The sequence below is a fragment of the Prunus persica genome, chromosome G4 (assembly GCF_000346465.2).
Source record: "Prunus persica cultivar Lovell chromosome G4, Prunus_persica_NCBIv2, whole genome shotgun sequence".
Taxonomy (NCBI): Eukaryota; Viridiplantae; Streptophyta; class Magnoliopsida; order Rosales; family Rosaceae; genus Prunus; species Prunus persica.
The window spans coordinates 5,387,578-5,404,206 of NC_034012.1; positions in this window are offsets into that span (position 1 = coordinate 5,387,578).

Below are 16,629 nucleotides of genomic sequence, written 5' to 3' on the forward strand. Positions count from 1 at the left end.
GTTTTTTTTTAAAAAAAATTTTAACACAAGGAAAAAAAAAAGTCCTTTGTGTTTAAAAAAAATATATATATATTTCCTCTTTTTTGAAAAAAAACTGACATTTTCTTTGAAAAAAAAAATTGACGTTTTAAAAAAAAAAATTGGTAAGAAAGTTGTGAAATTGTTTTGGATAAATTGAATACATATAATAACGGTAAACTTGGAAAGCAAAAGTTAACTTGTATAATATATTAATGACATTGTTTTAAGTGTAAAAAAAATGACACATGTCAAGCAAAAAAGGGAGAAAATTCAAAGGAGAAGGTTAGAGAGAAGGTTGCTAGCATTTCTCTTCTTGGAAATACTCAGACAAAAGGTCTGGGAAATTAAAGAGAAAACTATCTTTCTCTTGGAATTTCTTAGCCTACCCAACTAGGGGTGGGCACGGTCCAGTTCTCACCTCAAATCGGAATCGAAACCGGTACTATTTAACCAGTCCGGTTTGGGCAAATTTTTTTATATAAAAACCAGCTAGTTTGGTTATGACCGATTCCAGTTTTGAACTGGATTATTAATTTATTAATTTAAATTTATTTTTCAAAAAAAAAATATTTTTAAAAAAAATTAACAAATGATCCAATTCATACAATAAGAAATTTTTTGAAGTTGAACTTGGAAAAATAGTAATTATAAATTTAAAAAAATAGTATTGGATTTTAAAATTTTGTAATAAAATAAAATATAAAAATATAACCGGTCTAGACCGGTGCGGTACGGTGTAAAATCGGAATCGAAACCGTTTCTGTCCGGTTTGTTGACTTTTTTGGTCAACCGATTTTGTTCTTATTTTTTTCACCGATCCGGTTCGGTGTTCCAGTTTTCCGGTCCCGATGACCACCCCTATACCCAACCCATAACCTTTTTTTTTCCCTTTTCTACCTGGAAAAATAAACCATTTTATTTGAAACAAGATCAACTTACAAACTGTTGCAGAGACATTTTAGCGAGAGAAAGGGAGAAACTGGAATCAGGAAAAGAAAAACAAATAAAAGGTATCAAATTATAATCTCGTAACACATTTTCGGTGGTTTAAAGAATTTCGGGAACTTACCAACCCCAAACCCATTTTTGGTCAAGATTCCAAATCACTATACCCACTCATTTTGATTCCAAAATTTGATGAACGAAACAATAGTTGTTTCAAGCGAAAATCGCATCACCACCGAACCTGGGGTGTTGGAGAGGAGAGAGAGAGAGAGATAGAGAGATAGAGAGAGAGAGAGATATATATATATATATATATATATATATAACATAGAACAGAGATAGAAGGAGGTGGTGTAGGTGGAGGAGAGAAAGATCGGGGTGGGGGAGCTCCGTCGGGACGAGGGCCTGGGATAAGTTGGTGCGGCTGAGAAGGTTATTTATTTATGATTTTACTCTTTCTTTTCTTTTTTTAAGGAAAAGAGTTTTTTTTATTAATATTTTTGTCCTTAGAAGTCCTTAGGCCATCTCCAATCCTTGGACTCAAACCCAAAATATCCCCTCAAACCTCTCCCAACCCAACAAAATAAAGGACCCAAAATTTGTAAAAACCCAAATATGGGTCCAAGTATTGCCCAGACCCAAATTTTTTCGTGGAGCCCACTTTCATGTCAAACAGCCCCCATGTGCAAAGATTCCTCCGTGGTCCTCACCTTTTTTGTTTTTTTTTTTTTTTGCTGCTGCCATCTTGTCTTCCACAAGCACCACTTGTCAAAGCCCCATTGAGTTGCTGTTGGATTTGAAATTATTTGCTGTTTGTTTTTTTTTTTGTTTTTTTATATATACATATAACTTAAATCAACGATGTGGATTAAATCTAAGCTATTTTAACGGTAAAAAAAAAGATCCAACGGCTGAAATTTAAATTCAACAATCAAAATAATATTTTAAATTAATCTAGATCAGATCCAACCCCAAAACTCACTCCAAACTCTATAAATACCCATCCATTTCTCAAATAATCTACTAAAAACATTTAATCTATTTCTCAATTTATTTTTCCTTTGTCAATCTCATCAATCTCCTTTCATTCTTGTTGAAGATGTCCACAAACTCTCCTTTCATTCTTCTTTTAGAATTACGTTGTGTGTTTTCTTTTGGAACAAAATTATATTTGTGGAATTTAAATTTCTTTAGGTCAAATTGTTCAAAAAATTTAATTATGAAGTTATTTAAAAATATTGAATGAAGAAAAGTTATCAATTAAAAAAAAATAGACTTAAACCATTTTTAAACAATTTAATAAAGTTGCGGACCTAAAATTTGAGTTCATAGGGTTGGAAAAAAAAACAATTTGAGTCCGGGCAAAACCCAAATAGTCACTTTTTGGAGGGGGTAGCTTTAGCCCCTCATGGGTTGGAGAAGGCCTTATAATTAAGTCATTTTACAAATGGGTGAATAGTACCAACATTTACCTCCCCTTACCTTTTGGCATGGCAAATGGGTGAAAATGCTCTTAGCACTCGAACTAATTTATATTGCAAATTTTAGACCAACCGCTAGATTTAAGTCAATTTAATCCAAATTGCTATTAAAAATTACATGAGGCGCACATGTAACCTAATTTGAGGGCAATTTGGTCATTCTACCTTTTCCCTCTTGAAACCCATCGTCCCCCTTTTCTGAAAACTTGAAAAGCAAACTAGAAAAAGAAAATGAAGTTTGCAGCCCACCTCGAGAAAATATGCATAGAAATCAAGTTCCCCATTTGGCAACTCTATTTGTACCAAAATACTCCAACTATTTGTGATTTGTGATTATTTTGTATATCAAAACCAGCTATGCTTGGCATAGAACAAAATATCAATAATTTCGCCGATATTTCGGCGAAATTATCTTCTTTTTTTTTTTGCAGCGATATTTTGGCATGTTTCCATTCATTTATCGTCAATTTATCGATAATTTCACGATAATATCGGTAGTGATATTTTCATTCAAATGGCAGCTGCAAATGATCAACATATCGCGATATTATCGATAATATCGCGATATGAACTTTCAAAAATGAAATAATTCACTTGACTCACGCACACAACGGTTCGAACCCCTCCCTCCTTCCAAGTTCGGAGCAACTTAACCACCACGCTAATCATCACTTGGTGATTAGTACTAGGTATTTATAACTCTTCCAAGCTGTTTCTCAAAATAGAAAATAATTACTTATTGTTCTATATTGTTGATCAAATATTTAATTACTTAATATAATTTATTTATTTCCTATTTAATCCATTTAATGGTATTGCTTATTTTATTATTCATTATAAGTACTTACATTACTAAATTCCCCTCCAAATTGTTGCTTAATTACTTAAATCTCTATAATCATTTTCTTTATTTCCTATTTAATTCTTCCTTGGATAACTTTATTTATGTTCTTAGTTAATTTTCAATCTTCACTATTATTTTTTAAGCATGGTAAAGTGCTTAACTTTCATGACAAATCAAGTTGGTTTACATCTTTAATTATTTTTCAAGTTTTAATAAATAATATATATAAGAACGTATACCATGTCATGTCTAGTGAATAACGTGAAATAAAGTTACTCATGTATCTTACCATACAATTTATAAACTGTAAACTATTGTAGTAAAAATGATAAATAAATTACTAGAGGGTGTTTAATTTTCTTTCATTAATTACTCTAGATTTTCTAAGTCACAGAATTTGTCAGTTCGTAATATAATCAACTTAAATAACTCAAACCTACTATGCAATACATTTCCTTCCAATATTTTGTGTTAAAATAATAGATGATTGACTAAATAAACTTTTTACTAAGTTTCATTAAAATTTTCCATGTATTTATCACAATTTCCGTGGTTTTTATCCAATTTTTATCGATATCGATATTTTCCCGAAATTTCCATCAATATTTTCGTGTTTTTGAACTACCGATATTTCCGAAACCCTAGATACACTACTACATTTTACACTTTGCGCGACGAAGTTAATTTCGTCGCGCAAAATAAATTGTGGTCGCACAAATTTCAGCGCCACAAAAACTTCGTCGCGCAGAATCCATCGCGCAAAGATCGTGAAGAAAGACTTTGCGCGACGAAGGTTTTTCATTGGTCGTGCAAAGTTACTTTGCGCGACGAAAAAATATTGGTCGCGCAAAGTAACTTTGCGCGACGAATGCAAAGTGACTTTGCGCGACGAAAAATATTGGTAGCGCAAAGTTTTGCGCGACGAAATACATTGGTCGCGCAAAGGTTTGCGCGACGATAAACATTGGTCGCGCAAAGTTTTGCGCGACGAAAAACATTGGTCGCGCAAAGTCTTAAAAAAATTCCCGCGTCAAATTTTTGGTACCCGCCCAAATTTTTAGAGTTTTACGCGACAAATAGTAACGTCGCGCAAATATTTGCGCGACGAAATATTTTTTGTTTTAAATTTTTTTAATTTGAAATAAACTAATTTAATAGTTTGCGCTACGAAATATTTTTTCTTTAGTATGAATTTATTTATATGAATTTTTTCAAATTTTTACTTTTTAAATTTAATTTAATTGTATGATTTCTTTTTAAAATTACTTCAATTTAAATTGACATATTCAAAATAAAATTACATATGAAAAATAGTGATCAAATTATCCAATAAATATAAATATATATTCAAAATGTACATATAAATTAACAAAGTACAATAATAAAATCCTAATACAAGCGCATTGTGGTGGTAGTGGCGGAGGATATGTTTTGATAGCTTCCTAATCCTCAACTTTAGCCGTCAAAGTCTCGATGATTCCCTACAAAAAAATAAATATAGTCAAATAACAACAACAACAACAACAAAAATAATGCACAATCTCCCCTAAAATTGTTATACCACAAATCCAACCCAAACTCCAATCTCTCCCCTTTACTCAACCCCAAACCCCACACAAACTCAAAACTAACTCCAAAAACACATATTAATGAAAAAAATTTAAAATTTGGAGAGAATATACCTTTTGGCAAGATTGAGAGTGAGTGAGAATGAGAGGGAGAAGTGAGTGTGAGAGAATTAGAAAAGATAGTGATAGAGAGATGAGAGAGTGAGAGATAGTGAAAAGATAGATGAGAGAGTGAGTGAGAGTGAGAGATAGTGAAGATAGAGATGAGAGATTAAGTGAGAGGAGTTAGTGTGAGAGAAAGGGTGGGATTTGGGGAAAGGGAAAGAGAGAGGAGAGGTAAGAGTAGAGAAAGAAATTGAGAAAATGGTGGAGGAGTTATTTCAGTTTTAAAAATCGTATCACTTTGCGCGACGAAACTATGGTTGGTCGCGCAAAGTTTTGCGCGACGAAACATATTGGTCTCGCAAAGTTTTGCGCGACGAATAGAGGAATATTGGTCGCGCAAAGTCTAAAAAAATTATTTTTTAAAAAAAAAAATTCCCGCATCCCATTTTTGGTACCCGCCAAAATTTTTAAATTTTTGCGCGACGAAAAATACTTATTGGTCGCGCAAAGTCTAAAACAATTATATATAAAAAATTCCCGCGGCCCATTTTTGGTACCCGCCCAAATTTTTGCGCGACGAAAAATATATAATGGTCGCTCAAAGTTTTGCGCGACGAAACATATTGGTCTCGCAAACTTTTGCGCGACGAATATAGGAGTATTGGTCACGCAAAGTCTAAAAAAAATTATTTTTTTTTTAAAAAATTCCCGCATCCCATTTTTGGTACCCGCCAAAATTTTTAAATTTTTGCCCGACGAAAAATACATATTGGTCGCGCAAAGTCTAAAACAATTATATATAAAAATTCCCGCGTCCCATTTTTGATACCCACCCAAAATTTTTGCGCGACGAAAAATATATATTGGTCGCGCAAAGTTTTGAGCGACAAAAAATATTGGTCGCGCAAAGTCTAAAGTTTTTTTTTTAATTTTAAAAACCCGCATCCCATTTTTGGTACTCGCCCAAATTTTTTGAGTTTTGCACGATGAACTGTTGGTCGCGCAAACTTTTGAGAGACGAAAAATTGGTTCGTAGCACAATATTTATAAAAATAATTGTTATGAATAATAAAAAATAAAAAAATTTATTTTATGATTTAAAATATAATTAAGGTGAAAGCTACTTAATAAATGTATATACTATTCAATTTCTTAAGTGTTATACGTACAAAATAAATAAATTTAAAGCTACTTAATAAATATATGTATATAAATATATATATATATATACACACACCATTCAACGATCCAACCATAAGACTTGTTTGTATATACTTCAAGATCGTATACCCCAAAAATCGCAAAAAACAAACATTCAGAGATCTAGTAACGGGACAAAACTTTTCGATAGTTATAAATGAAAAATCACGATTTAACGGTTATTTTAACTCCGATTTTGATGATTTTTTTACAGCTACACTCCTTGACCCTATATGAATACAATGACTGAATTTGATCTTCAATTTAAAACATTTGCACTAGTGGATACCACAAAATCTTATGTTATATTTAACGAAAATATAAATAAACTCTTAATTGTTAGTGAATATATTGTTTTGATGGCATATGCATTCTACGAAACTAGTTTCAACGATCCAACCGTCAAACTTGTTTTTTATACTTCGAGATCATATACGCCAAAAATCGGAAAAAATAAATATTCATAGATCAAGTAACGGGACAAAACTTTTCGACGGTTATAAATGAAAAATCATGATTTAACGGTTATTTTAACTCCGATTTTGATGATTTTTTACAGCTACACTCCTTGACCCTATATGAATACAATGACTGAATTTGATCTTCAATTTAACATATTTACACTAGTGGATACCACAAAATCTTATGTTATATTTAACGAAAGTATAAATAAACTCTTAATTGTTAGAGAATATATTGTTTTGTTGGCATATGCATTCTATGAAACTAATTTCAACGATCCAACCGTCAAACTTGTTTTTTTATACTTCGAGATCATATACGCCAAAAATCGGAAAAAATAAACATTCATAGATCAAGTAACGGGACAAAACTTTTCGACAGTTATAAATGAAAAATCATGATTTAACGGTTATTTTAACTCTGATTTTGATGATTTTTTACAGCTACACTCCTTGACCCTATATGAATACAATGACTGAATTTGATCTTCAATTTAAAATATTTACACTAATGGATACCACAAAATCTTATGTTATATTTAACGAAAGTATAAATAAACTCTTAATTGTTAGTGAATATATTGTTTTGATGGCATATGCATTCTACGAAACTAATTTCAACGATCCAACCGTCAAACTTGTTTTTTTATACTTCAAGATCATATACGCCAAAAATCGGAAAAAATAAACATTCAAAGATCAAGCAACGGGACAAAACTTTTCGACGGTTATAAATGAAAAATCATGATTTAACGGTTATTTTAACTCCGATTTTGATGATTTTTTACAGCTACACTCCTTGACCCTATGTGAATACAATGACTGAATTTGATCTTCAATTTAAAATATTTACACTAGTGGATACCACAAAATCTTATGTTATATTTAACGAAAATATAAATAAACTCTTAATTGTTAGTGAATATATTGTTTTGATGGCATACACATTCTACGAAACTAGTTTCAGCGATCCAACCGTCGAACTTGTTTGTTTATACTTCGAGATCATATATGCCAAAAATCGGAAAAAATAAACATTCATTGATCAAGTAATGGGACAAAATTTTTTGACGGTTATAAATGGAAAATCATGATTTAATGGTTATTTTAACTCCGATTTTGATGATTTTTTATAGCTACACTCCTTGACCCTATATGAATACAATGACTGAATTTGATCTTCAATTTAAAATATTTACACTAGTGGATACCACAAAATCTTATGTTATGCTTACGAAAGTATAAATAAACTCCTAATTGTTAGTGAATATATTGTTAGTGAACAAAAAAAAACTAGTTTCAACGATCCAACCGTCAAACTTGTTTGTTTATACTTCGAGATCATATACGCCAAAAATTGGAAAAAATAAACATTCAGAGATCAAGTAAGGGGACAAAACTTTTCGATGGTTGTAATGAAAAATCACGATTTAATGGTTATTTTAACTCCGATTTTGATGATTTTTTACTGCTACACTCCTTGACCCGATATGAATACAATGAACTAATTCGATCGTCAATTTAAAATATATATTTTCTAACAAAAACCCAATCCGAACAACAATAATATATTTTTCTAATAAAAATCCGATCCGATCTAAAATAATAAGTTTAAAGCTACTTAATAAATATATATACCGTTTAATTTCTTAAGTGTTATGCATACAAAATAAAAAACAAAAATAAATTGGTTTAGGTGACAAAATGTTTGGATTACGTCATGCAAAGATTCTAAAAAATAATTTTTTTATTCTATTTATTTTTGTAGGACTTTGCGCGACGAAGTTTACTTTTCGTCGCGCAAAGTCACTTTGAGCGACGAATTATTTTTCGTCGCGCAAAATTGGTCGCGCAAGACTTTGAGCGACGATGTATTGTCGTCGCGCAAAAGTTTGTCGCGCAAAGTGACTTTGCGCGACGAATTATTTTTCGTCGCGCAAAATTTGGTCGCACAAGACTTTGAGCGACGAAATTTCAAGTTTCGTCGCGCAAAGTAACTTTGAGCGACGAATAATTTTTCGTCGCGCAAAATTTGGTCGCGCAAGGGGTTTTTTTTACTAGTGAAGTGTATTAAAAGATGCATTTACAAACAAGTATGGAAGAAAACTAATCCCCAATTATGAAAAATAAGTATAGCCATTCGGCTGTACTGTTTTTAAAAAAGCCTATTTATATATGCTAAAAAAAGGACCCGCTTAGCGCTAGGGGCCATCTGTCAAAACAATAAAGCCAGGCGGCTATACTAGGAAAACAAAACCCAAGTCTAGCCGCGCGGTTATACTATTTTTAAAAATAATTAAAAAAGAAAAACCCAGTAAAGCCGACCGGATATACCATTTAAAATAAAAAAAATATAGGATAGCCGTGCGGCTATATTATAAAAAATGGGTTTCTGCTGCAGGTGTTGAACGATCCACTCTAAACAGGTGTGGGCTTACAGGGCTAGGGCTCATAATAAGTATAGCCGAGCTGTTGTACTATTTTTGGAAAAAAATAAAAGAACCGGGTATAACCGCTTGACAATACTATATATATATAAAAAAAGGACCCTCTTAGTCTTAGGGCTAGGCGCCAGCCGAGCGGCTATACTATTTTAAAAAAAATTAGGGAAGAACGGGTATAGCAGCCCCGTGAGACTATTTTTAAAAAATTGGGGAAAAAAGCAGATGTGATATTGCTCTTGCTTTTTCTTGAGTCTGAACGTGGTTGCCCATTTTTCTCAAGTTGATTAATAGAAGGAAGATGCTCAAATTACTCAATGATGATTTGAATTTAATTATTGGAGTCACACAATGCATAACTGTTTGAAAGTTTTCACTTCATTCTTATTTGCATTTCACTTCAACCGATTATAGCCAGAATGGCCAAGTAAGCTGCTCCTGCTAAAAAGCCATAAAAGGCTGTCAAAGTTTCTACTGTGATGGATACTAAGAATGTAAGTTATTAATAAACTGGTTTATGGGATTTTTGGTGCTTAAATTTTCCTGAAATGTTGATTGTCCTACTTATAATTTATTTAACAGATACTAATGTGACATTTTGTTCTTGCAGAGGCTGAGTTCAAAAATCAACTATGAAGCTTTGGATAAATTAAATGAAGAGCTTGTAAACATCTTTTATGTCTTATTTTAGAATCAATTTTGCTTTATTCATGCTTTGCAAATCCCATATTATGTTCTGTCAACACTTAAGGTCTCGTTAACTGATGCACAGACTACAAGCGACTAAAAGCCAATAAAATCTAATGGGACGTTTAATTTCGATTGTCAAATGATGTCACTTGTTCGAAATATTTTTTTGTTTTCTTAATGTCTGGTTAGTGTGCAGACACCAAATTCCTGTTTAATGGAATAAAGGTATATCCAAGTCCCACAAACTACTCGAGGATTAATACATAAAAGAAAAATCTTTGGAAGATGGTATATTATTATTAAGCATGGATTAAGACATGAAACTGTGATATCTGAAAATCAATCTGGTGGTTTACTGGAATGATCAGTTAACTAATTGGGCAGTTAATAGGGCAGTTATATGGTTCAAAGTTTTTTTTGTTTGTTTGTCATTTTATAATGAATTTGCAATGTAGTTCCTAGTTAAAAATCCTGGTAAGTTTTAGAAAATGGAGGTATCTCTCTGCGAGTAATTGCCTGAACTTTAATAGATACCGAATTTGATTCATTTGATCTTTTTCTTCATGTGTAAAATCAGGGTTATGCACCGACATTTGAGGAAGGCACAAAGTCTGATTGAGGCAGTCTTGGTGATATGCAACTGTCAAATGAGAAGAACAATCGTGATGATGAGTTTGAGTATGAAAGTAATGGTTACAGTGAAGAGGCTGAAGCCAGCCAAGGCCAAGATGACGATTCATATGTTGCAAATGACAAATATAATGGATACAATTACGATGATGAATGCAATTATGATGAGGAATGCGATTTTGAAGAATTGACTTAAATAATCAACATTTTTTTCCTTGATTTATATTATTTTTTCATGAACCAGTTGTATCATGTTACGATCTCAGTAATACCAAATTCTAATAATGTTCGGAACTACAACTTTCTCGGCAGCCAAATAGATCCTTAACTTTATTTTGGATAGAACAGCTATGTAAGTTTTGAATTTTCTTTTTATTTGGGAAATGGGTTGAATTTCCTCCATTTGTTTTGCAGTTTCAGCGGCTATACTATTTTTAGAAAAACATATATATATATATATAACCCAGTAACGCTGTGGTTATATATATATTTTTTTAAATCTAATTTTTTAGAAATATTAATAAAACCAAGTATAGCCGACCGGCTATACTATATTTTTAAATAAAATAAAAAAAGGGGTTGGCAGACATTAAATAGTTCCCATGTTTGTTTCGATAGTAACTTATTATTATTACTATGTTATTTGTTCCAAAACCAGTCATAAATGTGTTTTTTTATTTGTCAAAATAGGTGACCTAATATTAAACAAAAAACAATCACACGCCAGGAGACAAAGAGATTGTGGGCTAATATTTTTTGGAGTAGGATTAGCTTATAAAATTTGTACTAAGTTTAGTATTTTAAAAATTTTACACCGTACTAGAGCCCAGCCTAGCCTGTACATGGATCCGTTCTTATTCAGGGGGCAAGTGAGACTCAAATGCATTTTCAGGGAGTATACAAAAACAAAAAAAATAAAATAAAAAAAAGGAAGCAAAATATTAATACAGAAAGAGAAAATGGAATGGGAAAGTCAATAAAAAATTAATTACCATATATCATTACATTAAAAATTAGTTGTTTCTTTATTTTCTGATTCAAAGACATTTGAATATTTTAAAAGTCTAGCCGAGCGGCTATACTCTTTTAGATACACGAAGCATGCACTCGCAGGGTACGGAAGTTGCACTCGCAGTCAAGCCATTTCGCTTCTCTATCAACTCAAGCTTCGATTTGTTTTCTTTGGTTTCGCCTGCTTCGTCCTCCGGGATCGGCAACGGAAAAAGACCCAACCCGCCATGGCGGCCGCCTAGCTACCGCCTAGCCGCCTAGCGACCGCCTAGCCGCCTCGCGCCCGCCTAGCGACCGCCTAGCCGCCTTGAGCTTTCCTAGCGACAGCCTAGCCGCCTCGAGCCCGCCTAGCGACCGCCTAGCCACCAAGCCGCCCGCCTAGACCGATTTTTCGAACACTGCGATTGACTGAAAGTCTGAAACAACAATGGCCGCTTTCAGTGTCCTTTGGCTTCTTTTGCAGCCTATGCTTTCTCAGCTGCTTCTGGAGTTTGAATCGTGGTTGCAGATATTGACGATGCAGAGGTAGGCAGATAATTATATATATATTGCTCTTGCTTTTCTTGAGTTTGAATCGCGGTTGCCCATTTTTCTCAAGTTGATGAATAGAAGGTAGATGCTCATATTCCTCAATGATGATTTGAATTTAATTTACATATCAATGCTCTTGGAATATCCTTTCATGGTTATTGTGAAAAGTTTTGTTAAAAATTAATGAAAGACAACAGCAGTGATCCTGAAACTGAAAGCTACCCCCTGCCCATGATCCATCAGCTTTCTTCAAGATCACTTCCATCATAGCCACTTGGTATATAGTGCTTGGTCTAGACTTATCTGTAAACTGCTGTCTTTTGATTTGGATTTGTATATGATTGCTGCTTCAATTTTTTATTTTTGGAATTTTGACATGGAAGCAATGATGCTTGTGGTTTGTAGGTTGTTGGGTACCTTAACATCAAGCAGGCGGCGCTGTTCAAAAGAATGATTTGGGAAGCAATGAACAAGGACTATGATAAGGTGATGCCTTTGGAAATCCATAAATTTTATCATATGTGTGTTCACAGGGATTCGGTGCAATGCTAGGGGCTTTCTGTTTGTTCCGTGGTTTCTTTTTATTTGTTGTCTATATTTTTGGCTTTTGAGTCTTTAGATTGAAAATCATTGAGATTATGTAGTTAATCATGATTATCAGCCCCTGCGTTATTTGCCTCTTCATTCTCCTTAGCTCTGTGATTGTGCAGGAATTCTTCACTTTTAAAACTGTCCTCGTTGTTTGCTGCATGTCATATGTGCATTGTGATCTGAAGCATAGGCTCGGAAGTCTCATCCAGCTTAGAGTTCTTGCCTAGTTCTGAGCTGTTATTTGAGTCACACACTGCATAACTGTGTTGAAAGTTTTCACTTCAATCTTATTTGCATTTGACTTATTTTTTTGATCTTTCGACTATTTGTATATGTTTTACTGCCAGCATTGAGTCTTATGTATTGATCTCTATATGCAACTATAAAATTGGCAGGGAAAGAGTAGAAAACGAGCCAGAATGGCCAAGAAAGCTGCTCCTGCTAAAAAGCCAGAAAAGGCTGTCAAAGTTTCTACTGTGATGGATACTAAGAATGTAAGTTAATATTAAACTGGTTTATGGGATTTTGGTGCTTAAATTTTCCTGCAATGTTGATTGTCTTACTTATAATTTATTTAACAGATACTAATGTGACATTTTGTTTTTGCAGAGGCTGAGTTCAAAAATCAACTATGAAGCTTTGGATAAATTAAATGAAGAGCTTGTAAGCATCTTCTGTCTTATTTTAGTATCAATTTTTCTTTATTCATGCTTTGTAAATTCCATATTATGTTCTGTCAACGCCCAAGGTCTCGTTAACTGATGCACAGACTACAAGCGACTAAAAGCCAATAAAATCTAATGGGACGTTTAATTTCGATTGTTCAATATATTTTTTGTTCTTAATGGCTGGTTAGTGGGCAGACACCAAATTCCAGTTTAATGGAATAAAGGTATATATACAGGTGTCACAAACCATGGCCAGATAGAACTTAATACGTAAAAGAATGATCAATTGTGCAGGTTGTTTACTTATTGGGCAATTAATTGGAGACTTAAAAAAAAGGAAAATCTTTCATCTTTTTACATGGTTAATAGTTTTTTTTTGCCATGCAATGCAGTTCCTAGTTAGAAATCCTGGTAATGTTTTAGAGAATGGTGTCTTTCTGCGAGTAATTGCTAGAACCTTTTCTAATTTTTTTTTTCCCCATGTGTAAAATCAGGGTTAAGCACCTGCATTCGAAGAAGGCACAAGGTCTAATTGTGGCAGTCATGGTGATATGCAACTGTCAAATGAGAAGAACAGTTTTGAAGGCAGCCATGGTGATGATTTTGAGCATGAAAGATATTTGAATATTTTAAAAGTATAGCCGATTGGTTATACGCTTTAGATATATTCCAGACAAACAAGAAGCTTGCACTCGCAGTCAAGCCATTTCGCTTCTCTATCAACTCAAGCTTCGATTTGTTTTCTTCGGTTTCGCCTGCCTTGTGCTCCGGGTTTGGCAACCAAAAAAGACCCAACCTGCCTAGCGACCGCCTAGCATCCTCCCGCCCGCCTAGTGACCACCTAGCCGCCTCACGCCCGCCTAGCAGCATCGCTCCTTCCTAGCGACAGCCTAGCCTCCTCGAGCCCGCCTAGCAACTGCCTAGCCACCTAGCCACACGCATAGGCCGATTTTTTGAACACTGCGATTGACTGAAAGTCTGAAACAACAAAGGCCTCTTTCAGCGTCCTTTGGCTTCTTTTGTAGTCTATGCTTTCTCAGCTGCTTCTGGAGTTTGAATCGTGGTTGCAGATATTGACGATGCAGAGGTAGGCAGATAATAATATATATACTTGCTTTTCTTGAGTTTGAATCGTGGTTGCCCATTTTTCTCAAGTTGATGAATATAAGGTAGATGCTCATATTCCTCAATGATGATTTGAATTTAATCTACATATCAATGCTCTTGGAATATCCTTCCATGGTTATTGTGAAAATTTTGTTCTTGGTTCATGACAATCAACCACATTTTCTATGTTTGAAAATAAAAGGTAAAAATTAATGAAAGACAATAGCAGTGATCCTGAAACTGAAAGCTACCCCCTGCCCATGATCCATCAGCTTTCTTCAAGATCACTTCCAATATAGCCACTTGGTGTATAGTGCTTGGTCTAGACTTATCTGTAAACTGCTGTTTTTTTATTTGGATTTGTATATGGTTTGTTGCTTCAATTTTTTATTTTTGGAATTTTGACATGGAAGGCATGATGCTTGTGGTTTGTAGGTTGTTGGGTACCTAAACAGCAAGAAGGCGGCCCATCCATTGTCATTGCCATTTCATCTTCTTTCTCCAAGAACTTCTTTACCGACTCCATACTTGTTTCCTCATTTCTCTAGAAGCCTTAGCCATCAGAGAAACAACAGATAAAAGAGTCACATTCAACATCAAGGGTCCTAATACCCTTGGCCCAAGCCATTTGGAAACCTCTAAGGCGACTCCATAACTCAGCCTCTGAAGGAAACAGGCATTTAAATTTAAACTCATGGATTTTAAGCTACAATATACATGAATCAAACATTCAAAGAGGCGGAAGCGAATTTTAGATCTTATTAAGCCTAATGCTACCAAATTCCAAGTATCTTTCTAGGTCTAATCTCACTTATGCACAAAAGAAAAGGGAGGATGAGACTTTCTTATCCTAGAAGCTCTCTTGGATGGTCTCCGAGTTTTCACCTTTGGAAAGACCTTCTTCCTTGTTGCTTGCTTTATAGAGTCTTCACAAGGTACCAAAGTAGATACCCTGTAGTTCATACACATAAACGTAGTGTAAGAGATGAAGAAGATGACCAAGAGGAGGTAAGGTGCTAGCCCTCTCCTCTTGGTGACTGGTCCTAGCATGGTAGAGTGGAGATTTCTCTCCTCTCAAACCCACTCCAAAGTTGGATTCTTCAAACCCTAGAAAGAAAACGGTCTATGGCTTATATAAGCCAATACAAAAGATGAAGCAAAACCCCGTCCTTGTATTTTAGCCATAGTGTTTCTTAAGCTCATTTAACTTATGTTGTCATACAACACATGTTCTCTTGGGCTCATTTAATTCTAATTTTTTTAGATCTTGAAAATAGTATAGAGTTCAATACCAAACAAGTTTATGATCTTAAAATCTCTCTTTAAAAACTCATGTTTTTAACAAGAATCATAGTTTTAAGATCACTCTTTGAAAACTCGTGTTTTTAACAAGAATCATAGTTTTTGAATTTACTTTTTTAAGTAGGATACAAAACAGAGCTTAAAGCTCCAAAAATATTAAGGCTTATTTTATGATATGCCCCCTGAAAGTGTATTTGAGTCATGCTATGCACTAAGTCTGTACATGGATTCGTCCTTGTTCAAGGGGCAGAGTGAGACTCAAATACATTTTCAGGGGTTGTGTAAAAAAATAAGCTAAATATTAATACAGAGAGAGAAAATGGAATGGGGAAGTCAATAAAAAATTAATCACAATATATTATTATATAAAAATATATAATAAAAAAATTAGTTTGTTTAATCTTAGCCATTCATTCTACTCTAATCTAATGGTTGAAAACTTAAAAGAAGGATAATTATCTGGAAGAAGGATAATTATCTGGTAAAAGAATAATTTTGTTGAAAAAATCGATTCTATGATGACGTTAGTAAGAGCACTTCCTCCTATTTGCCATGGCAAATGGCAAGGGCAAGGTAAGGGTTGTTTCTATTCATGTGAATAGTGGCAGCCCTTGCAAAAGGCTTGTGGTATTTCCACCCATTGCCATGGCAACCTAAAGGCAACCACTATTCACATGAGATATGAGGAGATGAATTTTTATAGAGTTTTGGTGTGGGAAGTGAATAATATGACTAAGTATTTATTTTTAAAAAATTCTGAAATTCTTAGTATTTTTTATATTTTTTTAAAAAAATTCGTTGCTAACGTTATCACTGACGTCAGCAAACCTAGACAACAGCCCAAGCTATTTTTGCCTTTGAGCTTGCCCCGGGTTGTGAAGTCCACCAGCTGCTCGAGCTGCATTTGCCCGCTGGAAACTACTTCTTGGGCTAGGCCCCACCTTGCCTGGGCTGGGGGATCCTCTGGAATTGTTGTAATTGTAGGGCTCAGTTTCCACATCATCAAACTGTCGGCAATTCATCACCTTTGACA